The 22,227-nt window shown below is 45.3% G+C and overlaps 1 protein-coding gene and 1 long non-coding RNA gene across 17 annotated transcripts in view; one reads left to right on the top strand and one right to left on the bottom strand.

Annotated features, from left to right (window-relative positions):
• The window catches only part of PTPRK (protein tyrosine phosphatase receptor type K), a 333,584-nt gene that overhangs the window by 224,843 nt on the left and 86,514 nt on the right, over nt 1-22,227 (top strand). The gene's annotated exons all lie outside the window — the stretch shown is intronic.
• Nucleotides 3,023-21,534, bottom strand: LOC308473932. 2 transcript variants are annotated; one of them, XR_013984417.1, is made up of 3 exons: nt 21,448-21,534; nt 16,377-16,413; nt 3,023-3,298 (listed from the first exon to the last, which is right to left on the bottom strand). It is a non-coding gene; the product is annotated as an uncharacterized lncRNA (long non-coding RNA). The 2 variants fall into 2 exon arrangements; XR_013984418.1 differs by lacking the exon at nt 3,023-3,298 and adding an exon at nt 6,189-6,291.

Raw genomic sequence — 22,227 nt, 5'->3', positions numbered from 1 at the left:
CCCTGCCAATTGGCTGGAGAAGGCGGGAGAATAAGGGAATTTTCAGCCTCCTGCTCATCATCATGCAACCAGTGCCAAGCTTCTTTGAGACTCTGCCAGGTACTCCTGGAGTTGCCATCTACTCTGGAGTTGAGTGCAGGACTCCAGGGTTGTTGCTGCCAGGTTGGATGGCTGAAACAAACGTTATTTCCTGGATAAAAGCTTCTAGCTTTATTTATCCACAATTCTTTTTGGAAGGAAGGGCAAAAGATCAACCTGGCTAATATTTAAGCCATGATCAAAGGCAGGGGAATTGCTCGAGTAAGCACAGTGTCTTCTAGCTTGAATATATGAGCACTTGAATTTTGACAGACTTCAGTTCTCACTGCACAGAGAGGAGGCAGTGTGAGTTGTTTTGGCATTTCATGGCACTGTGTTATCTTTGTTGTAAGTTGTGAAACTATTTTGGGTACCTTAAAAACTGTGGGCTCTGAATGCTTTTTGAAATAATGGAAATGACATATATTGCTTTGTTAATTTTACATTTTAAAAATGACTATTTCATTTAAGTTGGTTTAATCTTATTAAAGCCACCAGTAGGATTAAAGTAGTTTTGGAATCATATAATCATAGAATTGTAGAGTTAGAAGAGACCCCGGGGTTCTTGTCCAACCCTCTGCAATGCAGGAACCTCAACTAAAGTATCCAGGACAGATGGCCATCTAACCTCTGCTTAAAAACCTCCAGTGAAGGAGATTCCACCACATTCCACTGTCAAAGAGCTCTTACTGTCAGAAAGTTTTTCCTGATTGTTGCCGGAATCTTCCTTCTTGTAATATGAATCCATTGGTTCAGGTCCTACCCTCTGGAGGAGGAGAAAACAGGCTTGCTCCCTCTTACATGTGACAACCCTTTAGATATCTGGAGATGGATATCATATCTCCTCTCAGTCTCCTCTTATCCAGGCTAACCTGCCCAACTCCCTCAACCGTTCCCCATAAGGCTTGGTTTCCAGACCCTTGATCATCTTGTTTGCCGTCCTCGGTACGCATTCCAGCTTGTCAACACCCTTCTTAAAATTGTGGTGCCCAGAACTGGACACAGTACTCCCAAGTGGGGCACTTCAGACGAAAACAGATGTGCACAAAATAAAGTATTTGTATATTTTGAACATGCATTTTTAACTATTTCCCCTAAACATGGCTCAAATAAGAGTTTTTGCAAACAATATAGGAGACCTGACATTGCAAGTTTTCTCTTTTAACCCTTTAGTTGAAGAAAACCAAAAAGCTTGTAAAGTATGGCTGATACAGCATGTAATCTTATTTCTGTAATGTCTACAACTTATTCTTCTTGTCCCCTGAGACAAGTAGAGAGAGAGAGCTGGGGATCTACATTTTACATCTGAACACTGCCCCAAGCCTGCATACCAAGTTTCATTCCACTATCTCAGTTTCCAATGTAGACATCACATTACTGCCTCAAGGGAGATAAAGCATTACAAACAAATGGAATACCAAACAGGTGACTTGAATCAAAGGCCTCATTGCGCTTGTCCCAATTCTTGTTCCTCAACAATGTGCTTAAACAAGTTTCTTTGATAACATCAAACAGAACCATATAATGCCTACAGAAAGTGCCTGTGGATGATATCCCCATCTCTAAAGAGACCTAATAATAAAGATCTGTAGGATGGCTCCACTCACATGAAACAACAACAAATGTACTCTCCAGGTCATTAAATTAAATGGTTGCACGCAGTACGGGCCACTTGCCTCATTCTGTACCAAACCTTTCCAGTTCTGTGGAAGCCGAAGGCTCCTAGGGGAAGCAGGTAGTGTCTAGTCTACAAGAGAAGTTGCCTCTGCAGGGTGCTAGAGCCAATGGAAGTCTGGAGTGGCTATCTTGACAAGGGTAGTCAATGTGGTGCCCTTTAGATGTGTTTGGATTTCCTGTCATCTCCAGACAGCATAGATGATGACAGTTCTAGTCCAGCAACATCTGGAGGGTCCCGTGTTGGCTACCCCTGGCATGAGGGATGAATGAGCATTTATTTTGGCTCCCCTGCTCAACAACTGAGGGCCCCAGTCCTGCCACTCACCACCTGGCCTAGGACGGGGCCTGACAGGCTCCATAAAGGATTACTGCTGCTGCCACTGCTGTTGCTAGGCAGAGAGGACTCCGTTTTTGCTGTGTGTGTTTTTTAATTGCTGTTATTTTTTACCTATGTCATTTTCAACTGTGATATTAATGTTGTATTCTTAGTTTTAGATTTTGATTTATGTGGAAATTGTTTTCCATCTGGTTGTGTGTTTTTTGATGTGGTTTATTTATTGTTTATGACTTTTGTAATTGTGTAAATCTTGTCATGTTGAAAGCCCCCTTGAGCATTGTTTTTAACTGTGGAAAGGCAGCATACAAATAAAATGATGATGATGATGATGATTTTATTAAGCAGAATTTATATACTGCTTAATCATCAAAAACTCTAAGCAGCTTGTAGAGCAGACAAGATTCAGGCTGAAGTTAAGAATTCATGTATGACGTTATTGTGATTTGTGCACTTCGTTGCAGAACAATATAAATGTACTGGTTTTCATTTTTGTAAATATCTTGCAACATTCTCATTTCCTGCCTCTGTAGGATTGGTGCTGGATATTGTGCAGGCAGATCCCTGAATGTTTGTTCCAGATGAAAGGGCTGCTTGGAAGCAGCTCAGCGGTTGCTTAGGACTACATCTTCGCTGTGAAATAACTAAGCATGTAACTCTTCCAGAGTGACATGCATCTTAAGGAACATCCCTTTGAAATTCCATTTAGAAGTAGCCCTTAAGATAAGGCTATTACTGCATGTAATGCTTGACTATTGACTTTAATTAAGACATACATTTCTTAAGGGTCTTATGGAAGAACAGAAGGCATGAACTTTCTGGACTGCATTCCCTTGTGGGTGAGGTAATAAATCTGACTCTTACCTTAGTACAATAAGCAGTATTCCAACTATGCTGTCAGATGTTTACCACAAGCACACATCTACAGCTGCGCAGGCAAGCAAGAGACTTTATTGCAGTGCAAGGGCAAAGTCTAGGCAGGCAAAAGCATTTGGGAAGAATGCAGACCAGGGGTGCTGAGGGGCAATGGCTTGGGGAAGAAACGAGGGTTTGCAGAGCATTCTTCAGCCACACTTCAAGTGTGCCTTTGCAGTGGAACAGACCGTCAGAAGAGCCCAGCAGTTTGGATCTTCTTTACACGCTCCCTTGCCTGTTGCCATTGCCACCTCTGCCATCACCTCAGGTCGGAGACAGCTAACAAGGCGGAACCTTTCCCAGCCAGGGGAGAAAGTGGGGAGTCATGGAGAGAAATAAAGGGAACAAGAGACAGGCAAAGGTTGGCAGGGTCCTTTTTCTTTTTAATTAAGATCTGATTCACCTGGTAAATATTTAGGATATGGAAAAGTTTATAAAATTAACAGGTTATTTGTCACACGTCACCTGAAAAGTTTAAGAGAATGACAATTGCTGTTTGTTTTTCCACTTTCCACTTTCTTGTGGGCAGGCCTCCTCTCAGAATTCCAGAGCACACATTTTAAATACATTTTTTAAAACTTCAAAATGCAGCACATACAGATGCAAGAAATCCCCCTGAATAAATCCTCTATTTCTGTATATAAAGGACAATATTATTTATCTTGGTGACAGCCCTAAAGATAAATTCGCTGCTAAAATCAATTCAGGCTTTTGACATTAAGGTGGTTGAAAGGCAGTCACTGAATGAAGGACAGCAAAGGCAACTTTGTGGAATTCTATTTCTATCCCCCGTCCGATGAATCAAGAAAAGTTTCTCTCTTCTTCCCACCTCTCATAATTTCCCCCGATAACATTTTATCATTACAGAACCACATTGAGGTTCACAGATAGAGCAGTTAAAGCTGATTAAGCCCAATTCTATCAGCGGTGGGCCATTCATTCTCTCCTTCCCTCCCCTCCCTTTCTGCCCTCTCACACCCAGCAACTATTTAATGGGCTAGGTTGAGCAAGATTTACATCAAGAGCAGGGGGCTTAGGGTTGACTACTGCCATGTGCTGTCTGTGTAAGCACATACTCACACCAAAATTGGGTGGACACCTTGGGCACAAACAGTAGACTGCAGTGAATCACAAATGGGGAGAGTGCTGTTATTGTGGGTTTCCCATGGGCATCTGGTTAGCCACTGAAGAACAGCATGTTGGGCTAGACAGGCCTTTGGATTCATCCAGCAGGACTATTCGTATGTTATCAATAGTTGCAGGACTGTTTTTTCACCGGTAAGTAGAGGCAGAGTGGGCAGGGCGGAGAACAGTTTTTCTTCTACCTGAAACACTCTGTTCCAGAAAAGCCATTGCCAGCTGTTCTGCTTTATGTTGTGTTTTTAAATAATGATGTATCTGGTTCTTAGGCAACTGTTCTTGGGGGGAGTGCAATATTTATGCAGTTTTTGAGAGATTTGTATTCATAACTATAGTTTTGCCTTTGTTTCGCTTGCTTGGGTGGAAGTAGTGCTGGATTTGTTCAACCTGGATGCTATTTATTCATTTTACTTCATTATACATAATACACTTGTGCTAGATCTTAAGGCCTATGTAGACTTTATACTCTGCTAGAGAGCTTATCAGCTTCTCTGCAGGCTGCTCAATTTGAATTTCAAAACTGGAAATGAATGAATTTGTGTTGCGCTTTTTGTGTTTTTGCTCCAAATTCCTCTCCTATTGGTATCATCACTCATGAATGAAACGCAAGTGTATAGATTGTTGTTTTCAATGGCTGAAGAGTTTCCGATACTGTTCTGATTGCCAGTTACTTCCACATATTTCTTTTCTACTACATTTTTTTATGAGAAGGTTTGAGAAACGGTGGTAGGAATATATCACAAAAGTTTTGGAGTGGACAGTGCCAGTAATGCCTTCCATTTTTCAAACAGAGCAAGCATCTAATTGGTCTTGTCATTCTGCCTTTGGCCCTTGACATTAATATTATCCAATAAAGCATATGTGCTGTCTTTGCAAGAGAGAAGGTAGACTAGCAATAATAGCAGGCTGAGCTGCCTTTTGATCCTGGTGCCCTTTAATTGCAAACTTCCTCCCCTTGTTAAAGAACCCCCATAGGAACATATAGCAGTTTCCTTTGTTTTTCTTACATAATTTTTATATTATCTTAAACACTTAAGGGTTTCAAGTAGTTCTAAAGCAAAACAGACTGAGTTATTGGGAAGCAGCCACAGCACAATGAAGCAAAGGTACATTTGGTTTCCAGAATAATACTAATAGTGATACCCCAAAAATATTAAAAGTAATAAAAGACCTAGAGGGAAAATGCCTTCACTTGGCACCCAAAAGAGAAGAGAGCAGAGTCAGCATAGATAAACCTCTCAAGGCAAGAGCATTTCATAACAGTGATGTGCAAGCCCAAGGCTTGCTGTAGCAAATGCTCATAACACTAAACTATGATTCAGTGTTGCATGCAAATCATATTTACAATTGATGTTCAGGCCAAAGATATATGTACTCTTAAAGCTTGATGATTCTGTAGTCTGAAACACAAAGTCAGTTGTACACGCATGCACTTATGAATCTAAATAGCAGCTGTGACAAACTTGCCCTAGAACTACAATGATTATGAGATGCAGAATGTTTTCCCCCAGCATGCCACACACAACAGCTGTTTAGGGACATAACATTTGGGACAAAATTGAAAGTAGCAGAACTTAGCAGGATGAGCAGTAACATAGGACTAATTTGTTTAAGTTTGACAAATGCTTTTAGCCTTGCCCTTTAATATATAGCTTCTTGGGTAAGCTCTTGAGTGCTTTCCCTTAAATTACTGAACCAAAATTTAACTGTGTGTAGTGCTTTGTAATTATTTGGCTGAAAAGCTGGTGTGACCTTTAAGGAAAGAATGCATATGCATAAATGGGCCTGATTTATTTAAATATTTTATACACAAACTATTAGGCAGGATAATATTTTACTTCAGGGGAAAGACTGGAGTGAAAGGGAACAGCTAATGACACAGCTTGGAGCCGCAGAATTCCATTATAAGACATTATCACAGCATTAGTGGGCTCTAATTTGGCATTATTAAATTTGAGGTAAGGAGATTTTTTTTGTTTAAATGGTTAATTGTACTTTAATTTTTGGGACTGGGAGTAAAAATTATTCCATGCAGCTTATTATATCTTTGTTTTCCTTTCTCTGGAATAGAAATATTGTCCACTGGTGTCCTATTGTCCTTGGAGGTGTCCAAAGCTTTCTGCTTCACTACCCCCCTGCCACATTTCCTAAGGAGAAAAGAAGGGCAGAGGTCAGGGCTTTTTAAAAAATCTGTGTTCATTCTGAGTACCTTCAACAACCTGTTGCCCTCCAGATATTGTAAGCTGCAACTCTAGGCTGGGCAAAGACTGTGTTTGAGGCATAGATTCAAAAAGAATAATAGCTAAGAGGCTATAACCAATTGACTGAGTGATCTCTTTTCATGTGTAAGAGTCCTGGTCCTAGTATTTCAGATTAAACCTGGGATAGCTTACCCATGGTCCTCTCGAAGTTTCTGAACTACAGCTTCCAATCACTCCTGGCCTTTGGTTGTGCTGGCTAGGGCTGATGGGAGCTGCAGTTGAGCAACAGCTGGAGTACCACAGGTTATGTGCCTCTGAATTAAAGGATCTTGGGCTGTACACTCTTAAGTCTGAGGAGGCAGGACAGGTTAAAATGGACGACTAGTGCTTTGTGTCCCTCTAATTTACTGTGTGCCTTTCAATTTCTGTTTGCCTGAAATCTGTTGGTCAGTGCAGGCAATACTAAGCTAAATAGATAAACAAGGCAGTTTCCTATGTTTCTCTCCAGGATAAGAGACTATCTGGAACATTCATAGTACTCTACACTTGGTTCTCTTTCTTTATCCTAGTATTTCATGTTAAGTCAGCAAGGAAAGCAAGGGTGTGTTATGCTTTTGTGCCTGGCACAGAGTTTGGATTGTGGCCATAATTGGACACAGTGGCTTATCTTTCACGGTCTGAATGGGTGCCAGCATTTTCTGCCACTCTTAACTATAAAAAGATTTGATGATTAGAGAATCTTTAATCCACAGTAGCAGTTTTGGGTGTCTGCATTAAGCTAGAAGGGATTTCCCCCTGTGGCTGATGGAAAAATTGTAGGGAAGGAGAGAGCAGACTGATTGTCATACCGAATAATATGTGCGTGACACATAGCACTTGCTTCCGACTTCTAAACAAAGAAAGTATACTGGATTTCTGCACATTAATTCTCCAGTGACTTCAGGCTACTGTTTCAAAATGAAGGTGGGCACTTCAGAAAGCCACTTTGCTCATTTTAATTTAGCCAATGGACCAGTGAAATAATGCACTGTGCTAGGAGCATCCCCTTGTCTTGTCAACTGTCTCCCCCCCCCCCAAACCCCCCAGCAGCCCAAAAGATGCAGAAAGAGAGAGCACACGCTCACAGCCTTTACTTTTCCAAACTATATGCATACAAAAATAGATTCCATAGAATTAACCTTTGAAAGCACATTGGGCAGTTGTTGGGCTAACAGGTCAGTGCAACAATTCCCACTAGTTCATTCTGGCAAGCAGAAATACTTGGGTTGATGGAACAATCACTTTAGGACAGCATTGAATTCCAGTCATAGAGCTGAAAGAGGAACTGGGACAGAGCACTACTCTTGCAATTTCCTTCTTTGGCTCGATATACTTGTTGAGGAGGAAGGTAACCACCATGATCAAGGAGGCAGGGAGCATCTGAATTCAACTGAGCTCAGAGGTTTTGCAGCGGAAGGCATCAATGGTGTCACTGTGCCCACGTGTGTTGCATTGGCAATAATGCATTTGTGTGCTGATATGCACATGCTGCAGAGCCCAATGCAAGTGGACTACACTGTCCTCAAGCTACTCTTGAGAGTCCTGTGACCTGACTGGAAGGTGTTCTGACCTGTGCTGGAACTTGTATGTATTTAACAGACCTTTTCCCTCACAAAACAGAAAGGCAAAAACAGATTAATTAAACTCAGGAAATTAAATATCTGTAACTTTTGATCAAAATAGGAACCTAAAGCCCAGTAATGAAAAGACGGGTGCTTAAATAACATGCACACACAAAACCCTTGATCAAATTTAGATAGAATTAATTAAGGATATAATATTCTGTCACTAAGCTATCTTGAAGCTTTTGACCTAAGTTGCAATTTAATTTCAATACTGTTGATATTGAAAAATTCCTCACAGTTGGAGAAACTAATGCAGCCTGGCATTGTTAACACTTCTTGCTGGGCTCTCCTACTGGCCTTCTATATTTAGGATTAGCAAGACAATTGTTGCCATAGCGTGGATTTATCTGATGACACACATATTGCATATTAAAATAAATGGCAAAATGCTGTTTTCATCTCCTCCAGGTTGCCCACTCCCACCCCTCCAGATCCACGCAAAACTAATGTACTCGACTGGTTTAAAGCTTTCAAAAAATACATGGGAGGAAGTTGTATCTCTGGGGACGACGGTGGGTGAAGCGGCCAAAGGAATGTCAAACATGACCATCACACAGCAAAATGTGTGCTTAAATATGCTGAATTTCTAAGTCATTAAATGCAGTTAACATATCTAGATTATATTGTCTCTTTAGCAGCAAAGCACTTTGGCTGCCTCAGCTCTAAAAAAAGTCAGAGCTACAGCACTGCATGTGCATTTGGTCACTATTTTCTCCCTCTCCACTGCAAAGTGAGATCTATGTGTGAATCACATTACTGCATGTCACCATAGTTACTCAGGTGCCCACTCCATGCAACTGAAAAACTACTCTCATTGTGTCTACAGTGTGTTGAAGCCACCTAAAATTACCTAGCCACCATTTACTGTGGTAACATCTGATGTTTGTTTCTTTGAATAGATATATTTGAAAGAATGACTCCATTTTTAAGGTGTTCTTTCTTCTACAAGATGCATGTGGAGCATCTAACATGAATTTCTAAACTGTAGTTTCCTAGAAGAAACATTCTATAAGCTGTGTGTTTGAATACCATTACCCCTCCTGCTGCTTAAGACACTCTCTCAGTTAGAAAACTCGAATTCTGTATCCATCCTGACAATCTGCTTTGTTTCTCATCATATTTATGTGCCAGCTGTTCATGACTTTGACAAATGATGTCATTACCCAAGATGGTTGGTCCCCATTTATCTTTATTGCTGTTGTGCAAAGTGTCCAGAACAAGAAACTAGTAAGTGCTGACTGGATCTTTAATCTGGAAGGCTATGGTTGGTTACCACCATATAGGGCCACATAGTATCTCTGAGTGACTTATTTAGCAGTCTTAGTTCTGCCTCACTGAAGAACACTACTGTCAGGGCTGCCTCAAGTCTCAGCTCACAAAAGACCAACGCCTTTCTTTTCTTATATACAAAAGTGTTTATTGCAGTTCATTGTTTGCTTCAGATCCGAGGCGCGCAGCCCTACGTCTGCTAGGCTTAGACCGCTGAAGTCCCTTCTGAATCTGTCCCTGCCCTGCACCAGTTTAAGAGGCTTGCGCTGCTCCACCTCTTTCTCTCTTTCCTTTTCCGCAGGGTCTTTCTGCCCGCTGGGGTTTCGCCCCTCCTGGATTCCTCCGACGCGGAATCAGACTGCTCTTGCCCCCTCCTGCGGGCTTTGGGACCTGGCCCCTCCTCCGGGCTCCCTGTACTTCCGCGCGCCTCTACATTTGAACTTGGCGCGCGCCCCCAACCTCTAACTTTCCTTTTGACAGCTACGCTACTCCCTTCACTACTCCCCTCCCCTTCCGGGAGGGTGGCTTGCTCCGACCTCCCTCCTTTCTCTACTGCCGGAGCCGCCTCCCCTGATACACTGGAACCTCCACCCCCTCCGCTGCACTCTGGCGGGGAGGCTGGTCCTGACGCCCAGCTGCCACTTTGGGATCCCCCGCTGGCCCCCTGCTCCTGACAAGTCCCCCCTGGGGCTCCCCTGGCCTTGACCACCGGCGCCCCCTTCTGGGAATCCTCTGATTCGCTGGAAAGACTCATGGAATCTCTAGAGTCATTGTCATCCTCTTCCTCGCTGTCCTGGGATTCATCCCCATCGCTCTCCATCTCCTGCCTACCCTGTGCCTCTGTCCCTGAACCCCTGACATCCATCCCCCCCTCGAAGCCCCCCCTTCCCCCCTCCCGCTGCTCGGGCGCAGGTTCCAGGAGCTCCGTTGTAGCGGGGGTAGACGCTGGATACAGTTCATCGACGTCGATCTCCTCTGCTTCCAGTTCAGTGTATGCGTGCTCGAAACCGGGGTCCTCCCCCAACACATCCAAACCCTTCCCTCCCCCTGTTACTTCAGGCGATGCTGCTTGCCAAGGCCCCCTTCGCCACCCCACTTCTGGTTGATCGTCCCACCAATAAGAGCGGTCCGTGTCCACCCCCGAGCACGATCCCCTTGGAGGGCTCGATTCCGGCGTGGTCTCCTCTGCGGAGGAGAACCCCCGGAAGGTGCTGCCTGAAAGTGTGGGCGTAAAAAGCCAGTCGTCAAAATACTCCTCTGGCATGGGCCTGTGTGGGAAGAGTGCATGGAACTCGTCTTTAAGAAGAGGTTCCTCCAGAGCATAATCTGGCACTCAACTGTTGGCGCTGGCCGGGGTACCTTCCCTGGCGAGGAGGTATTCCACTCCCTCCTCCCCCCATCTCGAGTCCAGAATTTCCGTGACCTCGTTGAGTGTCGGGGTCCTCGGTGACTCCCCCCCCCCGGTGATTCTCTACGTGGGTCTGGTGCCGTCCCTGGCTCCTGAAATCTGTGTGGGGCCTTGTAGGGTGTAAGCACCGACCTATGAAAGACCGGGTGCATTCGGGAACCTTCTGGGAGGGTCAACCGAAAAGCTACGGGATTGATCCTGCCCTCAACTTGGTATGGCCCTAGCTGTTTGTGTCCTAGCTTCTTCTTAGCTAACGACTTGGCTGGCACCGCCTGGGCTGCTAACCATACCCAGTCCCCCACCTGGATGTCTTCTCCTGCCCTCCTGTGCCTGTCTGCCTGCACTTTGTAGGCGTGTTTAGCTAGTTCCAAGTGCCGTCGTAGCTCCTCGTGGACCTCCTGCAATTCTGCTGCTAAATGCTCAGCTCCCTGCGACTCCCCCTGCGTCGTTGTCTCCAACGCCGGGAAGGTTCTGGGATGTCGCCCATTGTTGGCGAAGAACGGTGTCACCCCCGTTGACGCGTGCTTCGTGTTGTTGTAGGCAAACTCGGCCATCGGCAAGTAGTCCACCCAAGTTGCAGGCTTTTGATTGGCGTAACATCGCAGGTACTGCTGCATGATGGCGTTGACCCTCTCCGCTTGGCCGTTGGTTTGCGGGTGTCTCGCCGACGCTAAGTTGATCTTGACATTCAGGATGCCCAGGAGCTTCTGCCAGAAACTGGAAATGAATTGGCGACCCCGGTCGGACAGGATGGACCGCGGTAAGCCGTGCACCCGGAACACGTGGTCTATGAACAGCTTGGTGGTCTGTTCCGCTGTTGCCACCTTCGCGCAAGGAATGAAGTGCGCCATCTTGGTGAACAGGTCTACAACCACAAGCACCGCCGTCTTGCCCCGCGAACTGGGCAGATCAGTAACAAAGTCCAGCGCCACCCGTTCCCACGGCTGTAGTGGCGTCTCCAGCGGTTCCAGCAATCCCGCTGGCTTCTTGTGCACTGGCTTGGACCTCTGACAAATGTCACACCTGGCGACGTAATCCGCGACCTCTCCCCGCATCTGGGGCCACCAAAAGTCTCTGGCTACTAAGTCCGCCGTCTTTTCTTTGCCGAAGTGACCCGCGCTGGGTGCGTCGTGTAACTGCTGTAAAACCTTCGCGCGGAGATCGTCTCCGGGCACGTAGAGAGCACCTTTGCGGGTCAGCAGACCGTCGCGTATCTGGAATTCGCCGTCCTTTGCTGTCCCTCTTCGCACCTCCTCCATCTTGGATTGTGCGAACGGATCCGTCTGTAGCGCGCGTCGTACCGCGTCCAGGTCCACGGCGGCGGAAGCGCACGCCCACGCTTGCGGTGCGAAAATGTGCCTGGCTGCCACTGGTGCCGCTTCCTCGAGATACTGCGGTTTCCTGGAGAGCGCATCCGCTATGACGTTGTTGTCTCCCGGGATATACTCTATCCGGAAATCGAAATCCGCAAAGAACTCCGCCCATCTCATGTGCCTCTGGCTCTGGAGCTTCGCCGTGCGCCAATACTCTAGGTTCTTGTGGTCCGTGCGGACCTGCACGGTGTGCTTGGCTCCGATAAGGAAGTGCCGCCACGCCTTGAAAGCCGCGTGGATGGCCAACAACTCCCTGTCCCAGATGGTGTAGTTCTGTTCCGACTTGCTGAGCTTCCGGGAATAGAAAGCGCAGGGCCTCCAGTTCCCTTGCGGATCTTCCTGCAAGAGGACGGCCCCCACTGCTCTGTCAGATGCGTCAGTCTCAACCCGCATGGGCCTGCCGGGATTCACGTGTAGCAGCTGGTCTTCGGACGCGAAGAGACTCTTAAGTCTCCTGAAGGACTGCTCCGCCTGGTCCGTCCAGGTGAACTTTTTCTTCTTGGAACTGAGGGTGTCCGTGATAGCTGCCGTCTCTTTCGCGAAACCCCTGATGAACTTGCGGTAAAAGTTGGCGAAACCGACGAACCTCTGGACCTCCTTCCGATTGCGCGGACTATTCCAGTCCAACACCGCGCGGACTTTGGCGCTGTCCATGGCTAGTCCCTTGTCGGACAGCCGGTAGCCCAGGAAATCCACCTCTGTCACGTCGAACTGGCACTTCTCCAGTTTGGCGTAGAGCCTGTGCTCCCGTAGCCTCTGCAGGACCTCCTTTACGTCTCTCTCGTGAGTCTCCTGCGATTCTGAGAAGATCAGAATGTCGTCGAGGAAGCATACGCACTTCTTGTAGAGGAGTCCTGCTAGCACGTGGTGCATGAATGCTTGGAAACAGTGGGAGCCATTTTGGAGACCAAACGGCATAACTCTGTATTCATAGGTGCCCAGCGGCGTGAACATGGCCGTCTTCCACTCGTCACCTTCCCTCATGCGTATTAGATTGTATGCTCCGCGTAGATCCAACTTGGTGAAGATCCTCCCCTTCCTCACCGTCGCGAGCAGGTCGTCAATCTTGGGCATGGGGAAGGCCTTGGGCTTTGTCATCGAGTTGATGGCCCTATAGTCCACAATGAGCCTTTTTTGGGGCGTGTCCTTCTTCTTCACGAAAAACACAGGACTGCCCCCCACGGCCTTGGATTCTCGGATGAATCCCCGCTTCAAATTGTGATCTATGAACTCCCGGAGTTCCTGCATTTCATCTTCAGACATGGAATACAGCTTCGCAGTCGGCAGCGTCGCCCCTGGTAAGAGGTCAATTGCACAGTCGTAGGGCCGGTGGGGTGGTAATTGGTCAGCTTCCTTTTCACAGAAGACCTCCAAAAACCCCTTGTACTTGTGGGGCACTGCCTGCACCATGCCTAGATGCAACTGCTGCCCTTCCTCCTGGCCCTCCTCCTCCTGGCCTGTCTGGATGCAATGTTGTGCGCAGTAGGACGAGCTAAAGGTGAGCTGCCGCTGGTACCACGCTAATGATGGGCTGTGTCTATCCAGCCAACTCATGCCTAACACTATAGGCGTGTCTGACAGTTGGGTGACATTGAAACTGATGACCTCGCGATGATTCCCAATTTTCAGCAGCATGGGTGGCGTCTGTTGTACCACTTGCCCACCCAGCAACTTTCTGCCATCTACCGTGACGACGTTCAGAGGCAGCGTGGCTGGTAGTAGCGCTATGCGATGCTGCTTGATGAACTGCATCCCCACGAAGTCTGCGTTGCTCCCTGAGTCAATCGTAATGGGGACTTCCAGGGTGAGTCCATTAGGTAGCTGGAGAGTAGCAGTGAGCTGCACCACTGGCTTGGGTGGTAAGGGGTCTGTAGGCTGCAAAAGCGCTGGGGACTGCTTCACTGACTTGCCTGGTGGAGCCCCAGCATCTCTGCTTCCATCCAGGCATTCTCGTTTCCCTGAAACTGTTCTCCTTGGAACTCTTCCCCTGTTACTGTTGCTAAGGCTGCAGTGTGCTTCTGGAGCCTCTGGGGACACTCTTTAGCCATGTGCTGTGGGCTGTCACAGATGTAACACTTCCTGGTCCCTCTAGGAGGCTTCGCCTTGACTGCTCCGGACGCTGAGGCTCCGGCAGCTGACTGAGCCTTTGCACGACCCAGCTCCATTGGCTCCTCCCCTCCCTTCAGCATAGGCGAGGGATTTGTACGTCCCAGGTCCCTGGGAAGAAGAAAAGGAGGCGCTCTAGCTGGTGGGCGGACGTGACGCCCCTCCTCACTGTGCCAAGGGCGTTCTTCGTGGCGCACCCCTATCGTGAGTGCCCTCTGGACGACGTCTGCTAGGGTTTGAGGTCTGTCTCCCCTAGCCAGCTCATCTTTTACTGAGCCATGAAGCCCCTCCCAAAACAAGTCTCTCACTGCCAGGGAGTCTTTTTCCCAGCCCAGCACATTCAGCAATGCAAAAAAGCGAGAATGGTACTGACGCACTGTAGCCTTGCCCTGCCGCAATCCATGCATCTCCTGGCGCGCCACATCAACATCAACAGTAGATTGGAAGCAAGCGTCCATGGCTTTGATAAATTCGTCAGAGTCCCTGCGGGCAAGACCATCTTCGCGCCACAAATTGCGTAACCAGGTTCTAGCTTCCCCATGCAAATGGGACACAATAAAGCCTACTTTCTCCTCCTCATCTTTGAAGTCTTTTCGAAGCAAATGCAGCGCGTATAGGACGTCTGCTCTGAAATTGGGATAATGCTTCAGGTTCCCATCGAAGTGGGCTACTAAATTGCCCCCCCTCCGTCCGAGAGCGATTCCCTCTGATCTGGACCCCGGGAACCCCTGTTTGCACGCCTGATCCCACCTGGCTTGCAGATCCTGGCATCGCGCTTCTGCTTCGGCAACTGTCTTCTGAGAGACCCGTACTGCAACGGAGAGTTCAGCGACTGCGTTTTGCAGGGTCGTTATCTGCTCCTCAGTAGTCATGTCTGCCAAACTTCGTGAGCTTTGCAAAAAAAAAATTTTTTTGCAGTTTTTTTTTGAGAAGGGACTTACTGTCAGGGCTGCCTCAAGTCTCAGCTCACAAAAGACCAACGCCTTTCTTTTCTTATATACAAAAGTGTTTATTGCAGTTCATTGTTTGCTTCAGATCCGAGGCGCGCAGCCCTACGTCTGCTAGGCTTAGACCGCTGAAGTCCCTTCTGAATCTGTCCCTGCCCTGCACCAGTTTAAGAGGCTTGCACTGCTCCACCTCTTTCTCTCTTTCCTTTTCCGCAGGGTCTTTCTGCCCGCTGGGGTTTCGCCCCTCCTGGATTCCTCCGACGCGGAATCAGACTGCTCTTGCCCCCTCCTGCGGGCTTTGGGACCTGGCCCCTCCTCCGGGCTCCCTGTACTTCCGTGCGCCTCTACATTTGAACTTGGCGCGCGCCCCCAACCTCTAACTTTCCTTTTGACAGCTACACTACTCCCTTCACTACTCCCCTCCCCTTCCGGGAGGGTGGCTTGCTCCGACCTCCCTCCTTTCTCTACTGCCGGAGCCGCCTCCCCTGATACACTGGAACCTCCACCCCCTCCGCTGCACTCTGGCGGGGAGGCTGGTCCTGACGCCCAGCTGCCACTTTGGGATCCCCCGCTGGCCCCCTGCTCCTGACAAGTCCCCCCTGGGGCTCCCCTGGCCTTGACCACCGGCGCCCCCTTCTGGGAATCCTCTGATTCGCTGGAAAGACTCATGGAATCTCTAGAGTCATTGTCATCCTCTTCCTCGCTGTCCTGGGATTCATCCCCATCGCTCTCCATCTCCTGCCTACCCTGTGCCTCTGTCCCTGAACCCCTGACATCCACATTTGGGAAAGCTATTTAAAAGTTTGTAAAAGTCAAGTAAATATGTATATGATGATGCGATTCAAATAGTACAATTAACAGATGGCAGGGACAATTGTGTATTTATATTTCTGGGGAACAACATTTGGCAGATATAATTATTTTACAGGTGTTAACTGCCCTTTTATTAAGAAATGGTACATCACAATAGATGCTTCATAAAGTCAACAATTTATCATCTCTTTTCATATCCCTTCCATGAAAACCTCCACAGCTAAATTCAGCGTATGCAAGTGTACTTTCAGGTTTGAAACAACAGAACTGAAGAATAGGTGTTGAATAATTTTCACACTGGTGACTGAGAAAAGCGCCCATGACTTTCTTTTTTTAAGAAGTTAGCAAGTTACAAAGTACCCATAAGTACAAGCAGATGGATTTTGTGGGTCACCAACGGCTAGAGAGAACTACTCTGGTTTTGACATAGAAGCTGAATTCATACTAATACCTTTACATTTGATGCCTTGTCATTCACCCTCTTCTCCCTGCATTGAAAAGCATATAGTAGAAGTTATAGAGATATGGAGGTCAGCACCAATCCTTTGTTCAGAAAATCCTGCACTGCTTCATCATGTATCTGTCTTTGTGGGCATATTCTCCTTCATGCTTTACAGACCACTAGTCTTCGACAATTGACATTGGAAATCAGGTGACAAGTCTGCTGTCATGTACTGTACTAAGAAAATACCCTCTATAGTCAATGGGAAATGAAGGAAGATATCTTACTCAGCACACAGATTATTCTGAATGATTACAGTACAACTAGAATCCTATGGTATGGCATATTTAGGCTAACCATTCACAGTCCACTTAGACTAGAGTAGTCTTATTTAGTGTTGCCACAGCATATAAATGGATTTGTCCTTGGAAGATAGCATGAAATGCTTCTTATCATAATTGCCCATTTTTAGATATGAGTTGATAGTGCTTTTTTAATAGGGTTGTTAACCTATTAACTATTTTAGTTGATGAAGCAGTAAAAAGGCAGTTGATCAATCAGCAAAATTTCATATTACCAAAGCCCAATATCAGTGCTTTTTAAAGATATTGAAGGAAATGTAGCATGACTTGAAAACAAGAGCTATCATCATAGTTAGAACAAAAGGCCATTTTAATCCCCCCCCAATACTGTATTGCAATTAGGGATTAATGAATCAGTCTATTTTTCATCTCTCTTGCTTCTGCAGGTGCTCATCCTAAACCTGTTCAATCCCAATTCCGCTAATATCCAACTTTAAAAAATTATAATGAAATTTACATTTCACTATATATTTTTAAAGGGACGCGGGTGGCGCTCTGGGTTAAACCACAGAGCCTAGGACTTGCCGATCAGAAGGTCGGCGTTTCGAATCCCCCACGACGGGGTGAGCTCCTGTCCCAGCCAACCTAGCAGTTCGAAAGCACGTCAAAGTGCAATTAGATAAATAGGTACCACTCTGGCGGGAAGGTAAATGGTGTTTCCGTGTGCTGCTCTGGTTCGCCAGAAGCGGCTTAGTCATGCTGGCCACATGACCCGGAAGCTGTATGCCGGCTCCCTCGGCCAATAAAGCGAGATGAGCGCCGCAACCCCAGAGTTGGTCACGACTGGACCTAATGGTCAGGGGTCCCTTTACCTTATATATTTTTAAACTTACTTTCCCTAAGAATTCACATTTCTAAATCTATTTTATTACATTGAAACTGCAGAAGACTGCACCACAGCATTTTGAAAAGTGCAAAATCCAGTGGCAACAGTACAGTTCCAATTCCCTTGTAAGTTCTGGACGTGTGAGTCAAGTCAATTCATGCATTGCAGAGGGTTGGACTAGATGACCCTCGGTCCCTTCCAACTCTACATTTCTATGATGTCAGAATCCAGAAAAACTGAATTGCTAAAGCATCCCTAATTCCATTAATACAACAGAACCAACATAGTCTTAAATACTAAACATGTGTGAGCCCCACATCAGCCCCACTGATGATAATTTCATTTCACCAGTTGTCCCTGTTGATTCATCAACAAAAACTTTAAGTAATTAGGGCTGTAATCCTGTGCCCACTTACCTTGAGTACGCATGTATAGGATAGCACTATAAGGTTATTAAAATATATATCCATTAGTATATGTCCATATATCCATTAGAAATGTTAGATATCTAGTAATTATCCAGTTACTTACCCCATCCCCCTGAAAGCAATTAATTCTAGTGCAGTGGTACCTCTAGATATGAACGGGATCCGTTCTGGAGCCCCGTTCGCATTAGAGGTAAACGTATCTAGCAATGGCACGTCTGCGCACGTGCGCATCGCTTTTTGCCGCTTCTGCGCATGCGCGTGACGTCATTTTGAGCGTCTGCGCAAGCGGCGAAACCCGCAAGTAACGCACTCCGTTACTTCCGGGTTGCCGCGGAGTGCAACTCAAACACGCTCAACTCAAAGCGAATTTAACCCGAGGTATGACTGTATATCCATTGGTCTTGGGTTTTTCCTAATATATGATAGCACACTGCCTATGAGAATTATGAGATGTGTGGGCTGGGTGATTTGTAAAGTAGCAAAATATATTAGAATGATGGTGAAAGACACCATCATGTAAAGCCATGAACTATTTACGCATGTTACATTGCTCATATAAGCTAAAAAAGTGCAAAAAGAGCACTCCTGTGCGAAGCTCTTAGAAGTAGTAGAATGAGTAATAATGCAGTAGCATTATTCCCTCAATTTCTGTCTCAAATATTTGTGTGCCTGCAAAACAAAGTCTCATTCTCATGGCACTTGAAAATTCCTTTAGCATTTCGGTAGGTGGGTGCTTTGGAGCTTACCATATCATTACAAGATGGCCAGTGGTGTGCATTGCAATGATGTGCATTGGAGTTCATCAACATTTGGAGTGCCACAGGTTTCTCACCCCCTTGTAGTAAAGTCTGAAAAATAATTTGCCCTTTAGCAATCCACTGGGTATGGAAAACAATGGTGTCTATAACTATTAGTTAGGCGGCAGGAGGAATAAAGGATTTGTGGGTTTTTTAAGTGTTTAGGTTTGCCTAGCGCCTACTTAATTTGGGTACCCAATGCCTTGGCAGAAGAAAGCCGGCGGTCCACATGTTATTATCTTTGAAATAAAGGAAAGGGTAATGTTCCTTGATTACATGTGTTCTACTCAAATTATTTGGTCAATAGCCAAAGAGTTACTTTAGGGCTCAGTGGCATTTGTTGTTGTTGAACTAGCAGAGTTACAAACTCCTTTTTAAATTCCCCTTGCATTTCCAAAGCAGCTGTTGTTGTGTAGTAGTGGGTTACTGGTCAGAATCTCTGGGTCCTTCCTGGGCTGGTAGAAACACTGCTCTAGATCTTGGGATCGTGCTGTTTGTCTTAAAAATCACCCTGTCCAAGGCAGGGTGTAGAGAGGCTACCTTGCCCTTGCAGCTTGTAAAAATGCCAGCCAGAAGTTTTAATTCAGACTTTCTGCTGCAGTTTCCCCATCTAAGCACTTGGAGGAAAAATGCCAAGCATCAGTCAGAGCTCTTAATGGGCCTGGAAAGCAGTGTGAAGAGAGCAGTGTTGGAGCTTCGAACAAAAGGAAATTAACTTGACCCAAAACTCCTTGTTTTAACTACATCCATTCAGTACTTCCCTCTCTCCCCCATCTCCCGGATATTTGATATTCTTGGTTTTGAAATACAAGGGAGAGAGCTGCCAGCAAAACTTTGTCTCATTTTCTTTGACTAGAAATCACAGAAGCATGTTAAATAAGCAAAAAGGATTTGGTTTCACAGACATGTCTTTATGTTTGGCCTGTGACTCTAATTTGAATTGTCCCAAAGGAGGTTTATATGTCTTGCAGAAAAGAGACCAGTTTTCAAGCAAAAGAAGGACACAATTGTTTTTTGCACTTGAACATGATTTTGCTCTGTTCTGTTTACAGTGGAAGACAGCATGACCCACTTTTCTGACTCTGGTGGCAATATGATACTTGAACAGAGACAGTACAGATTTTTTAAAAAACAACAACAACAAGCCACCTAAATTATGTTGATTATAATATCAAACAAATGTTTGGGTAACACAATTATGAATAATTATGAATAATTTACCATGCAACAACTTTCGTTAGTGGCTGTGACACCTTCCCACATATAGTCACTGACTGACTAATCTCTGTCTCCTAATTCCTGTGTTTGGAAAACATATGGGAGTTGGTACCATGTGGGGGCGTCTTATATATGGTAAAATATGGTACATACATTAATGCAATTTTGTCCAATCTACATATTTTTATAAAGCAGTTTTCTGTAATACAGTTTTGTGTGCTATTTTCAGTAATATATGCACACGTTACCATTTTTGCATGTATTACTTGACAGGAAAGCTACTTTTCAAAATTCAGAGAAGTGTGAATTCTGAAGGATGGCATATTGTTTCAGAAAGTGTTTTATATAGGTTTGCCTTTAATTGCAAACTGAATCAGTTTTCTCATCCATCAAAAGTGTCTGCTGAACCTTAGGAAATGATTGCATTTGCATGTCTCTTTCTTGTCCAGGACCCACACCAAGTCTCAAAACACATGCAGATGGCCTCCAGAAAGAAGCCTACATTGCACTCTGGGGTCTTCCTTCATTGAATAGTCTCCCTGTTAAAAAGCATGTGGTTTTGTGTTATCAGAATCAAGCCTGTGGGTTGCAGCTTTCTAGAAAAATGGTGTAAAAGTGCAACATTGATTTGTTTATGATTTTCTGCAAACCCTCGGCTCTGCTTACAAAATATGCTTATGTTGAACAAAGCTCTTCCTACTGTATGTAAAAATTAAGTTATTTAGCATATGGTATGCGTTGGTTGATTTGATATGTTTCGCCTCACATTTGGCACTTCTCAAAATTCAGAAAAGATATGCAGATTAATTCATGAAAGCAAACATGCATGTTCCCTCTGGTATATTTTAAATTAGAGAGCAGACCTCCAGGTTGTATTCAATGCAATTTTCACACAAGTTTGAGCCTCCTCCACTGCAAAACAAATATTGGATGCAAAAACAAAAATGGCCAGCAATTGATACAGATGGCAAGATTTCCCCTGATAATGACTATGCCAGATTTCTTAGAAACAGTTAAATAACTCTTGTGTTATTCACCTCGAAGTGCATGATGTGCACTCAGTTTTCTCATTATTTCCAGTCAGAATCAGTTGGTCCATTCCCACCCATCTGGCACCCAAGTCATGAAGCTGCTCTAAATGGGCAAAGATGTGGGGGAAAGGAAACTGCATGTCTTCCCCATGTTGAGATCCATGAGCCCCAAAACATCCCTGGAAATCTTCTCACTCCAGTTGTGATGCTTTGAGTCACATGTTGCATCGTTCCCCCCCCAACCTAGTGCCTTCCAGATATTTTTTAATACAACTCCCATCACTCCCACCCAGACTGATGAGAGCTGTAATTCAAAACATCTGGAAGGCACAGTGCTGGGATAAATTGGTTTGGAGCTTCTTCTTTTCCACATTTCCCTTAATATATGAACCAGCAGTCAGTGCGCTAGATAGAATACCTGATTTTCTGGTCTCTTCAGGCCCGATGGTTCTATAATTTGAAGACTGACACTTAGAAGCAGCAAAGATGTAGCAGCTTTGGGTGCGGGAGGGCGCGGAATTGATGCTGCCCGACTCAATTGCTTCCTAATGTTAAAGACAAACTAAATACCTTAGAGAAATAATCTCAGAAAATGCTTGTGCCATTTACAATTCAAGCAAAGCTTTTCTGGCGTTGGTTTGTGTTTCCTGTCACATTTTTTGTTTTTTTGCTGTTTCATTTTCATGCTTGTTGACATGCTCATTCACATTTTATTATACCAGATAGGTTTGATTCATCTGGAGGAATGAGTTTAAAGAGGTCACACCTTATAATCATGCTAGCATTTCCACTCGTTGAAGGCTATATATTTTCTTTTTAATTTAAATGCTGGAAAATGCTCTCGGATTACTACACCTAAGCTGAGGAAATCAATGGAATTTATTATCAAGGGATGTCTAATCTCCACAGCTAATACAAGACTGCACAGCTATTGATTACAGGTGAGGGATACACAAACTGTTAATCATGAATGGAGGCTGCAGAATAAACATACCATCAGATAAACAGACAAGTAATTGCCAACAGTGCAGTTATATCTTTGTCTCTTTGCTCCGTCTCTGCAGCAGGGACAAATACATTTTGCATGCATAAGTGTATGCGTTAAAATATATTGATGATCCCCTGGTTTCTGTTGAAGCTATGATGAGACTGCTGATCTTAACAGTAAGTCCCCTAGATCCATAAAGTTAATTAATAA

Source organism: Podarcis pityusensis (assembly GCF_964106645.2).
Source record: "Podarcis pityusensis genome assembly, chromosome: 3".
In the NCBI taxonomy this organism is placed as follows: Eukaryota; Metazoa; Chordata; class Lepidosauria; order Squamata; family Lacertidae; genus Podarcis; species Podarcis pityusensis.
The sequence above is the reverse complement of the archived record's forward strand: the minus strand, read 5'-3'. Positions and strand labels throughout refer to the sequence as shown.